This window comes from Aulonocara sp. 'chitande type north' Nkhata Bay, linkage group LG20 (assembly GCF_057382095.1).
Source record: "Aulonocara sp. 'chitande type north' Nkhata Bay isolate Kocher_YH1m ecotype deep benthic linkage group LG20, A_spYH_male_GT1.1, whole genome shotgun sequence".
NCBI lineage: Eukaryota > Metazoa > Chordata > Actinopteri > Cichliformes > Cichlidae > Aulonocara > Aulonocara sp. 'chitande type north' Nkhata Bay.
The window spans coordinates 26920365-26932645 of record NC_141363.1 but is presented as its reverse complement, the minus strand read 5'-3'; the positions used below and the strand labels follow the sequence as shown (position 1 = coordinate 26932645).

Sequence of the window (12281 nt, the reverse complement as noted above, 5' to 3'; positions counted from 1 at the left end):
AAGCCCACTGCCTTACTTCCTGTAGAAACCAAACAGCGAGCCCATAAATGCACGGCACAACAAAGACAAGCCACCTCGACAGGACAAGACTCAGCTGTACATCTGCATCTAAAGACAAACGGTCAGATTTTCAAGGATGCAAGTGTTCACATTTTGGTCCAAGAAGACAAATGGTTTGAAAGAGCAGTGAAAGAGACCATTTATGTCCATCATCACTGATCACAGATGAACCATTATTAAACAGAGGGGGTGGCTTACGACATCAATTGTCAGTCTTGAGATCCCTTCCCAGGCACCTCAACCTCTACTCACATCTCGCATCACCTCAATAAATCCCATGATAAGCTGAGGCAATATCACACAGTGGTTTCACCCCAAACCTCTGGTGGTAATGACCCATGCTTTTTTTCACACAGGCAAAAAACACCCTACATGGCGACATCCGATCTGCTGCAAAGATCATTGGCTTATCACTACCCACAAAGGATGACATTACCACATCCCACTCCCTCAGTAGAGCCAGGAACATCATAAAGAATCCCTTACACCCTGGCCATAATCAGTCCTAGCTGCTGGCATCAGGCAGGCACAACAGGACTGCTAAAAAATCCGCATCCAGACTCAGAGATACTTTATTCTCAGTTCCAAAATCATAAACTCTTGTATGCAGTAACAGTCACTGAGTCACAGAGACAATACAATCAATCTTGATTTAAAAAGAAATGTGATTTGTGATTCCTTTCATCGATAACATATTGCCACTGTTGTGGTTTACAAAGAAGACCCGGATTTGTCTGTAACAAGTAGTGAAACCTGAAATATGTGTGATGCACACTGGAAACTGAGATCTTCACATTCAAAGCACAAGTTTCACCTTACAGCTACTCCCAGCATGTTTCAAAAGGCACATCAGCAAACAAACAAAAAGAAAAATGAAATTGTACTAAAAGATTCATAATTGTCAACACAGCACAAAGCTATTTGATACACCATTAATTAAAAGAAAATCTGATTATTGCAACTTTAATTAAAGGTGAAGTAGGGATTTGATACAAAATCAGAAATAAAGCTCTTCTAAAAACAAAAGAAGAAGAAGAAGAAATGAAGATGGCTCGCCTCAGTCTGGTTGTGGTCGGGGTTTCTCCGTCTGTTCTGACCTATAGAAAAAACATCAGTTAAATATAACTTCACAGTCATGAGGACAGTAGAAAGAGCATCACTTCCTTTGAGGTGACAGTGCTGACCACTGCACTACTGGGCCACCTGACTATTTGAATGAGTTACAGTATCTCACAAAAGTGAGTACAGCCCATACATTTTTGTAAATATTTTGTTATATCTTTTCATGGGACAACACTGAAGATATGACACTTTGATACAATGTAAAGTAGTCAGTGTACAGCTTGTATAACAGTGTCAATTTGATGTTACCTCAAAATAACTCAACATATGGCCATTATTGCTTAAAACCCTGGCAACAAAAGTGAGTACAGCCCTAAGGGAAAATGTCCAAATTGTGCCCAAATAGCCCTTTTCCTTCCCTAATGTCATGTGACTCATTAGCGTTACAAGGTCTCAGGTTTAAATGGGGAACAGGTGTGTTGAATTTGGTATTATTGCTCTCACACATTCTGATATCATCATGGCAAAGTATTCTCTAAGGATCTGAAAAAGAGAATTGCTACTCTACATAAAGATGGCCTAGGCCAGCGGTCCCTGACCTTTTTTGATAAATACAACAAAATAAAATGATACGACCAAGACAATAACTGTGGTGCTTTGTAAATATATATAAAAACATAAATTCACTGTGCAATTGTGTAACTTTATTAGCAGCGTCCTCCTGAAATGCGCCAACAACATAGTTATAGTTATAGTTTATTTATTTATATAGCACATTTAATTACAACAGGAGCGTTGACCAAAGTGCTGTACAAGAATACAACATACCTAAAATAAAATAACTTAGAGTATTGATGGCAAAACACCTAATATGAATTAACAAATAACTCTCATGCTGTATTAAAGGCCAGTAAATAAAAATGTGTTTTAAGATAAGATTTAAAAAGATTGACAGTACAAACCTCGCCATGGTCGAATATGGTCTGATGAGACCAAGATAAACCTATTTGGTTCAGATGGTGTATAGGATGTGTGGTGGTAACCAGGTGAGGAGTATAAAGCCAGATGTGTCTTGCCTCCAGTCAAGCATGGTGGCGGGATGTCATTGCTGCATGAGTGCTGCTGACACTGGGGAGCTACAGTTATCTGAGGGAACCATGAATGCCAGTATTTACTCTGACATACTGAAGCAGAGCATGATCCCCTCCCTTCAGAAACTGGGCCACAGGACAGTATTCCAACATGATAACGACCCCAAACACGCCTTCAAAAAGACCAGTGCTTTGCTAAATAAACCGAGGGTAAAGGTACTTGACTGGCCAAGCATGTCTCCAGACTATTGAGCACCTGTGGGACATCCTCAAATGGAAGGTGGTGGAGCGCAAGGTCTCTAACATCCACCTGCCCCATGATGTCATCATAGAGGAGTGGAAGAGCTCTAGTGAACTCTATACCCAACAGAGTTAAGACAGTGTTGGCAAATAGTGGTGGCCACACAAAATATTGAAACTTTGGGAACAGTTTGGACATTTTCCCTTGGGGCTGTACTCACTTTTGTTGCCAGCAGTTTAGAAATTAATGGCTGTATGTTGAGGTATTTTAAGGTGACATCAAATTTACACTGTTACACAAGCTCTACACTGACTACTTAACATTGTATCAAAGTGTCATGTCTTCAATGTTGTCCCATGAAAAGGTATAATAAAATATTTACAAAAATGTATGGGGTGTACTCACTTTTGTGAGATACTGTATTCTTAATCACACAGATAAGGTTGGAAGGTAACTTACGATCAGAGATGTCTGTCTTCTTTTTACAAACGAGAAACAGAAATACGGGCAACACCAAAACCCACAACGCCTCCTTTTTAAACTCAGGCAAATCTAATGGAAGACAATGAGAAAGCGAGACAGAACTTTAAAAGGCCAGAATAACATTATAGGAAGGAAAGAGACCCTTGAAGCTCAGACTACCATGTAGAATAATGAAGGTGAATTAAACTTTCTTTAAAGGATCAGAGAAATCAAGCTACATTTTTTTAGACAAAACTCACCTGTGACGACAATATGAAAATTACAGCACGACTCCAGATTCCCCGATTTGTTCAAAGTGCAGTTGTACATGCCTGAGTCTGAGTTTTTCAGCTGTGTGATGCTCAGATAAAGAAAATCTTCGTTGTGAATGCTGTATCTCTCCCTCTGAGCCGAGTCGTTAGTTGTTTGAAAGAGAATAATTGTGTCACCATTTTTCTTGCAGAACAGTTTCTTTTGTCCAGGAGAAGAACATTTGCACATGATTGTGATGGACCCTCCTTCTTTTGCCATATGATTGGGAAAACCAGTGTTTCCATCCTGCAGCGCTGTTGAAAAACCATTAGTTAAGATTTTCCTACAGGTTAAAGCAGCGCAAAGCTAATTCCTTCTTCATATTTACAGGTTTACAATTTGATTTGATTATTCAGATTCAGAAATTTATACAACATTATCTTCTGCTAATAAATGTATAAGACTTGTAAAAAGAAAAAATACCAGCAGCCTATAGAAAAAATATTGATGTGACCAAAGTTTATTGGTCTTCATCTGTGGATTGCATTTTGTGTAAGAAAAGGTCATGGATGTGGAAGAGTGCATCTACAAATGTTTTTATCAACAAGTTGTTTAGTGGTGAAATGCTGTTCTAAAAACTCTGTGAAGGTTTTCAGTCATCTAGGTCATCGTAGTCTAAGGAGCTTGGAAAGAAAAGCGTCTGGACTTATTTAGGTTGCTTGCAGACGTTTCATCTCTCATCCGAGAAGCTTTTTCAGTTCTAGGATTAAATGGTGGAGGGTCTCAGATTTAAAGGGAGTGTCCCCCCAACAGGGATAATGGGCCCCCTTATGATCCTCTAATTAGTCACACAAGCCAAGGTGTGAAAAGAGGTGTAGGTCACAATCAGCCAAGGTTTCGGGTGAACTCATTGTGAAACCTAGCCGTACCCTATCATGTGAGTGGGCGTTAGGTGTCTGGGAAGGGATCTCAAAACTGGATTATAGATGGCAGACAGTTGGTGTTGTAAACCACCGCCTGTGTTCAAAGACGGTCGTTCACAGTGGAACTAGATAGCCCCAGTGGGCATAGATGGAGTCACCACTCCCACCACCTTCTGGAACACAAACTTGGAGTAATCAAGACCCTACAACACTATCCAGGAAATGTTCCCTCTGAGCCTGATGGGAAAAAGAAGGAACGCACACATGTGAAAGAGGCTCTTAAAACATGTGGTTATCCTAATTGGGCCTTCATCAAGTCAACAAAGAGACTGAAAAAAAGATCAGACAACTGGGGAGGGGAGGATCAGAAAGAGAAACGCAATATTATTATCCTGTATGTAGCAGGTTTATCAGAAAACCTCAGGAGAGTCTACAAACACTACATCCCAGTGTACCTCAGACCCAGCAACAGACTCAGACAAAAACTGGTTCATCCCAAGAACAGAAATCCTAAACACAAACTTAACAACGTAGTATTTGCTGTACAGTGTAGCCAGTATTGGGGAGTAACGGAATACATATGAGTAACTGTATTCCGTTACAGTTACCGTTCAAAAAGGTGGTATTCAGAATACAGATACTTTGTAGAAATAAAAGGATTACACAGTGGTCTTCTCCTGTTTCATATGTTAGGCTATGCTCTCTCTATTTCTGGTAATTCCACAGCAGTGGGAACCCCCCCCCCCCCCCAAAAAAAACAAAACAAAACATGCATTAAGAGGCTCTAATGCCTGTGTCTCAATCTCGCGGCCCATGTCACCCCTAGTTGCGGCCCGCATTATGAAGTGAAGAAATATTTTAAAAAATTATTATTCAAAAACTTATTTAACATGAAGGCAATAGGCAGAGTGTTTGTACAGGCATCACCCTAAAGAATGTAGCTTCATGGGCAGCGTAGCCCATGCTGCACGGAGAATGGAGGGAAGGAGAAGGTCACTCCTTTGAGGACACCTATGTTCACATTTTGGACAGAGAAGACAGATGGTTTGAAAGATGTCATCTATGAACGACCATCTTTGAACAGAGGCGGTGGTTTACAACACCAACTGTCTTCCATCTATAATCCAGTTTAGAGATCCTTTCCAAGACGCCTTAATGCCCACTCACATCCTGGGCGTTTGACCTCAGGAAATCACATGATAGGGTATGGTTAGTTCTCACAGCGAATTCACCCGAAACCTTGGTTGATTGTGATCTACACCCGTTTTCACACCTTGGCTTGTGTGATTAGGTAGAGGATCATTAGGTGGTCTATTTTCCCTCTTGGGGGGACTCCCCACCATTTGACCTTAGAACTGAAGAAGCTTCTCGGATGAGAGGTGAAACATCTTAAAGCAACTTAAAGAAGTCCAGACGCTTTTTTTTCCAAGCTGTGCTAATAAAATAAAATAGCATGTTTTAGACCAGTGGTCCCCAACCCCCAGGCCAAGGACCGGTACCGGTCTGTGAGTCGTTTGGCACCAGCTGGGGTGTGAAATTTATGGCTTTTGGGGGTTTTAACTCGGTTTCTCTGGCTCTTTTCCTGTATTGTAGTTGTGTGTCTGATTTTGAAAGAAATATACATGTTACCATTGCGACCAGAAAGCATTAAGGGGCACAGAGAGGAGGATTTTACTCTCAATGTTGTCAATATTTTAAAGGCAGGTCAGTGAAAATATTGTCTGACATTAAAACGGTCTGTGGGCAAAAAAGGTTTGGGGACCGCTGTTTTAGAACATAAGGAAGCCTCTAAATTTAGTGAACTTGTCATTTGCAATGGGGTTTTCCTAGCTGCAGTCTAATAAAAGCAAAATCCACCCACTCTTGTTTTGGTTGAGTGAGCTTCCTGCTTTATCTGTTTTAGTATCTCAGCTAGAGCTAGGCAAAAGCAACATGAGTAAAACCTAAAAATGTGTTAAATCTTTTAAAAAAAAATATATTTTTACAACTTGGACAGTCTCTGTCGTTGTGTCCTTGGGCAAGACACAGTTGCCTACTGGTGGTGGTCAGAGGGCCCGGTGGCGCCAGTGTTCGGCAGCCTCGCCTCTGTCAATGCGCCCCAGGGTGGCTGTGGCTACAATGTAGCTTCCATCACCAGTGTGTGAATGTGTGCGTGAATGGGTGGATGACTGGATGTGTAAAGCGCTTTGGGGTCCTTAGGGACTAGGAAAGTGCTATACAAATACAGGCCATTTACCATTTACCATAGTTAGAAATATACTGTAGTATAATATATAATAAGCTCAAGTTATTTGTGTCCAGTTATTTCCAAATCAATACCCATTATCGATTATCCTAGTGCTACACAATGTTTGTGTAGTCAAAGTAAACAGCTGTCATGTGAATATATCAGATTTTTACAGCACTACAAACTCCTTAAAGTACATTTAAAAAGACCAAAGGAAACAAAATGAATATATATACAAAATATATTATATCATTTTCTTAAAGTAAATGGTGCCCAGAAAGTGAGCTCCCTTGGTTTGCTCTCACAGTGCTTCGTGTGTGTCTGTTCTTATCCTGAGTATAAATTGCTATCGAACTGTGCTTTAAAAAGTGCTAGACACTTATTATATAAGTTATTATTATTATTGCTGTTACTGTTATTATTATTAATATTGTTATTATTATATTATTATTATATTATTGTTATTATAATTGTTGCCTAAATTAAAATTGATAATTGATAATGTGCACAAACTTACTGGTCAACTCTAAATATGTTAGTATGTAAATAAAGAATAACATATTACAAAGATGTACTCACAGATGAAGACGAGGAAGATCAAAGTCTGGTATACAGTCATGTTGAGAATCTGGTTTCATCTGACGTCTCGTTTTTCGCTTGCGAACCAGGAACTTCTTACTTCGATTAGTAATGAAACTGTATTTTTCTTTGAAAGACAGCTTTTGTTTGATTTCTCAGCAAACCAGACTTCACATAATAATGAGCTACAACATGCTGAGAGAGCGAAAGATCATTCACCAAAATAACTGTGTAGAATTCATATGATAAGAAAAAGTCCAGTTTTCCCTTAAGAAATGTCTTCATGTATTTCAGGAGCTGATGCATTGGTCAAATCTTAATCACCTCTGCAGAAAACAGAAGGATCAACTTGTAGATTCATGAGAAGGCTACTTTAATGATTCGAGTCATTGTTATAGAAATAACTCCACAGGAAAAACATCATAGTGGTGTCATTTAATGTTTGAGACAATTTTAACTTTTCTAAGAACCATTTTCTTAAACTCCCTTAAATACTGCCACTTCCTTTTTTCAAACCTCTTTATGCAATTGTTCTTATATCTTATAAAGCGCAGATTAATTTTAAATACCTTCAAACTTAGGGGAAGTGAAAAAAGTTACTAGTAAGGCAAGAGTAAATAAACATGTTGTTGGTGAGTCATATTCTAAAAGCAAACAAACCAAAAGTCACTTCTGAAGTTCTTTATTGTTAGTAAAAGGAAAGTTAATCACAAAATCACCACTGAAAATGATCAATAATAACATTAGCCTAAACCACATATAACAAGTTAAACATTCTAAGTCAAAACAATTGCATTATAATGAACTTTAATGAGTTTCTTAGATCAGTGATTCCCAAAACGTAGGCCATGTCTCACAGGAGTATCATGAATGTAATGCTCATGAAAGCGAAAGGTCCTTTAAGGAAGTGTTTGCTCACAGGGGGTCGTTTGACGGTTGGGGTTTTCTCTGTACCACCTTAAAATATAAAGAGTTTCCGGGTGACTGCTGTTGTGATTTGGGGCTTTATAAATGAATTTCAATTGAATTTATTAACAATAAATATACACTAATAATCACGTGATTATGTCCACATTGCTAGGCTGGGCCCCATTTTACCTTAACTGTAATAATTTCAGTCCATATTGACGTGATAGCATCACACATTGCTGCAGATTTGTTGGCTTAACATCAACAATGCGACTCTGATTCCAAAACAAAAGTTGCTTTACTTCCTAATTAAGCTTCAAATTCAAAGTTGCATTTTCCTTGCACCGCTCCATCAAAGCTTGCTTTGTAAAAACACATGCTACCAATGATGCCTGAAGCAGTAACTGCTTCGGCCCTCTGTTTGAATCGCATGACTGGTCCAAATTAATGGAACTGCTAAGCAACGCAAAATGCTTCGTAACAGCTCATCAGTGCTGGAGAAAGAAAAACTGCAGAAAAGATGTTGTTTCTCAATTACAGTCTTTGAATTCCCATACCATAACTACACCCTGTCCTAGTTATACAAGCACAGCTTACCATCGCATCCCCTGTTTCTCCAAGCACATCGTCTTCCAGCTACTAAGTTACATAAGTTTACAGAATCAATTGGCTAGTCAAACTATCTTTACAAAATTGTATTTACATCATTCACACAATCCTTAGTTACACTCAGCACATGATTACTGAGATGTTGTTTTGGTGTCTCCTGTTTCGCCACTGTCACTTAAACAAAGCTTTGAATGAATGAACCAACTTTCAAAACAACTTATGAAGTGGTTCAATACTGATTGATTGCTTTATTTGCACATCACTACTAGCAAATAAGACAGAAGCAAAACAACCTCACAACTTCTCATCTAGTTTTGTCATGCATCATGGGGCTGAAGAATGACAACAGTTTTGGGTAGGAACAGACTGACAGGGGCTCAGAAAACAGAACAGCAGGAGAGGCAGACAATATACAGTGGCTTACAAAAGTATTCGGCCCCCTTGAACTTTTCCACATTTTGCCACATTACAGCCACAAACATGAATCATTTTTATTGGAATTCCACGTGAAAGACCAACACAAAGTGGTGCATACGTGAGAAATGGAACGAAAATCAGACATGATTCCAAACATTTTTTACAAATAAATAACTGCAAAGTGGGGTGTGCGTAATTATTCAGCCCCCTTTGTTCTGAGTGCAGTCAGTTGCCCATAGACATTGCCTGATGAGTGCTAATGACTACATAGAGTGCACCTGTGTGTAATCTACTGTCAGTACAAATACAGCTGCTCTGTGATGGCCTCAGAGGTTGTCTAAGAGAAAATTGGGAGCAACAACACCATGAAGTCCAAAGAACACACCAGACAGGTCAGGGATAAAGTTATTGAGAAATTTAAAGCAGGCTTAGGCTACAAAAAGATTTCCCAAGCCCTGAACATCCCACGGAGCACTGTTCAAGCCATCATTCAGAAATGGAAGGAGTATGGCACAACTGTAAACCTACCAAGACAAGGCCGTCCACCTAAACTCACAGGCCGAACAAGGAGAGCGCTGATCAGAAATGCAGCCAAGAGGCCCATGGTGACATAGGACAACTATTAGTCGTGCACTGAACAAAGTTGGCCTTTATGGAAGAGTGGCAAGAAGAAAGCCATTGTTAACAGAAAACCATAAGAAGTCCAGTTTGCAGTTTGCCACAAGCCATGTGGGGACACAGCAAACATGTGGAAGAAGCTGCTCTGGTCAGATGAGACCAAAATGGAACTTTTTGGCCAAAATGCAAAACGCTATGTGTGGCGGAAAACTAACACTGCACATCACTCTGAACACACCATCCCCACTGTCAAATATGGTGGTGGCAGCATCAAGCTCTGGGGGTGCTTCTCTTCAGCAGGGACAGGGAAGCTGGTCAGAGTTGATGGGAAGATGGATGGAGCCAAATACAGGGCAGTCTTGGAAGAAAACCTCTTGGAGTCTGCAAAAGACTTGAGGCTGGGGCGGAGGTTCACCTTCCAGCAGGACAGTGAACCTCACGTGTACACCACTTTGTGTTGGTCTTTCATGTGGAATTCCAATAAAAATTATTCATGTTTGTGGCTGTAATGTGGCAAAATGTGGAAAAGTTCAAGGGGGCCGAATACTTTTGCAAGCCACTGTATGTACAGGAGCAGATTAGGGCAGAGTGTACACACCCGAGAGCACAGCTGAACAGCATCAGACTCACTAGACAGGGGAAGCAAAACTGAACCTAACACAGGAACCAGAAATAAACAGACATGGAGACATGACTTACTGGGGGCACAAAAGGACGGAACACAGAGAGATGATAAAGAGATAAACACAGGGACCAGGAGATAGAGTGACCAGACAGACACAGGGGTATGACTGGGGAGACAGAAGGAATAACAAAACACAGAGACAAGACTGATTTCCACAGGGTCGCTGATGACAAGACAAGAGACGAGATTGGGACAGATAGGGAACTAACATAATTAAACAAGAACCAAGAACTAGAAATATCTCTAGAAGTAGAAGAAGTATCTCATAATATTTGCAAAGAAATAAATCATAAGAACAGAACAGGCTCAGTGATCCATCACCGTTGGCTTGTGTGTCAACATTAAACAACTCATTAAAAGTCAGGGTCCATCTGCAGATAGGATCGTGTGTGTTATTGTGCCTCCATGAGTGTGGAAAAGGTCCAGTCCTTGTCCTTCAGGTTGCACCAAGAGTAAGGTAAGTTCAGCCTTCACATTTGGAGGTTGGAGAAGTGTCATCATAAAGAACCATCTGAGGGGGGAAATAAATAAATAATTTAGCAGAAGCTGTCAACAGACAGCAGATTTTCACTTCAAGTTGTTTTGTTCATATTTTTTTTATCTATCTACTGTATATCTATATATAGTTTTATATTGTATATATATATATTGATTCCTTTTTCTGTGAAAGCTTTCAAAGTTTATGTAGGTTGTGTGGGTATTGTTGAGAGTCCATATCATAGCTGGTATGCTCTTTGCAGGGCCGATATTTAAACTGCCACAGATTTAAGTAGAAATATTTGATTTACAAAACCAGTGGTTCTTCATCATTGTCATTTTTATGTTTTTTTTTTAAATTTAGTTTGCCTTTCTATTTGAAATTCAATTTAGTTGTAATTTCCAGGTTGAGTCAGTTCAAGTGTGAATAAAAATTTGTTTTAGTTATACGTAACTGTGATTGCCAGTGACAACACTGTATACAGATATTCTAAAACATTATATTATGAAACAACTTCAGAAGAGCATTCAGCTTTTTAACAGGTTAATTCTTTTATTCAACAGAAAATCACTGACTGTGTCTGTCTGTGCATTGTACTGGGGGTTCACTGAGCTTTGCTCTTTTTTGTACTCAAAAGGCTTAACAAAAGCACAGACTCTAAACCAAAACAAACACCAACACCATGAACAATAAAACCAAAAGACTGCAATCACAGAACTGAACAATTATGAGGTGTAAAAATTCTGATATTACTGGTTTTAACATTACGTAAAGATATTTGATTGACTGTTAATATAATTGCAGATTAGCGAAATTTTCAGTGAAAAGAAAACTTTAAATAGAAACAGATGAATGATTGATCTTGGACTGAAATAATTTTCTCATGAACATTAACCACAAAGATGACCATGAAGTTAATCACTGCCCTTAAAACACGGCTCTGAATTGGTAGCATAATGATGATTTAACTTTATAGTCTTTGTGTTTTTGAATGTAAAATCCTTGACTGCAGTTTTAGTGGATTTAGCAAACTGTGAAATCACTCCTTGGTTCCTTCTTTTTATTAAGTAGTACTTAATACTAAAGTACTTAAACTTACAGAGAGAATAAACAAAGATAAGTCACCTCAGTCTGGTTGTGGTCTGAGCTTCTCCTGTTTAAATCTGTAGAAAACACATTGCCATTGTCTAATCAGTCATGGCACTGTTGAACCACCGAACTACTGTCCCACCTTTTAATAAATTTAATTTGAATAAATTGCTCTTAAGGGTGCAGAAAGAATCGTTTGGACTCACCATTAGAATGAACTGCCCTTTTTTTATAGATGAGCAGCAGAACAACAGGCAGGAGAAACACAGCCAATACCACTATTATAACCACAGGCAAGAGGATACCTGTAGGAAAGAAGATGCAATTAAAGAAGCCAGAATAACCTCCACTATATGCACTGCAGAGTAGTTAGGAAAGGAACTCTGTTCCTGTCCATTGGCTGAGAGAAAATCTTATAAAATGTAGAATAATGAACCTGAACTTGCAGGTGATGTTTTAGGCTGCTTGGTGCTTTCACTGAAGGCTGATAAAGGTAAGGTGCTTCCTGAAGTAAAACTCCATGTTAGTGGTCGTGGTGATGAAGGGAGATGTGCTGACGATGAAATAGGTTTCACATGG

At 39.2% G+C, this 12281-nt stretch overlaps 1 long non-coding RNA gene across 1 annotated transcript; it reads right to left on the bottom strand.

The window, feature by feature from the left end:
* Nucleotides 1-9901: 9901 nt before the first annotated feature.
* Nucleotides 9902-12281, bottom strand: LOC147305788 (uncharacterized). The gene is made up of 4 exons (XR_015126683.1): nucleotides 12139-12281; nucleotides 11909-12007; nucleotides 11739-11776; nucleotides 9902-10646 (listed from the first exon to the last, which is right to left on the bottom strand). It is a non-coding gene; the product is annotated as an uncharacterized LOC147305788 (long non-coding RNA).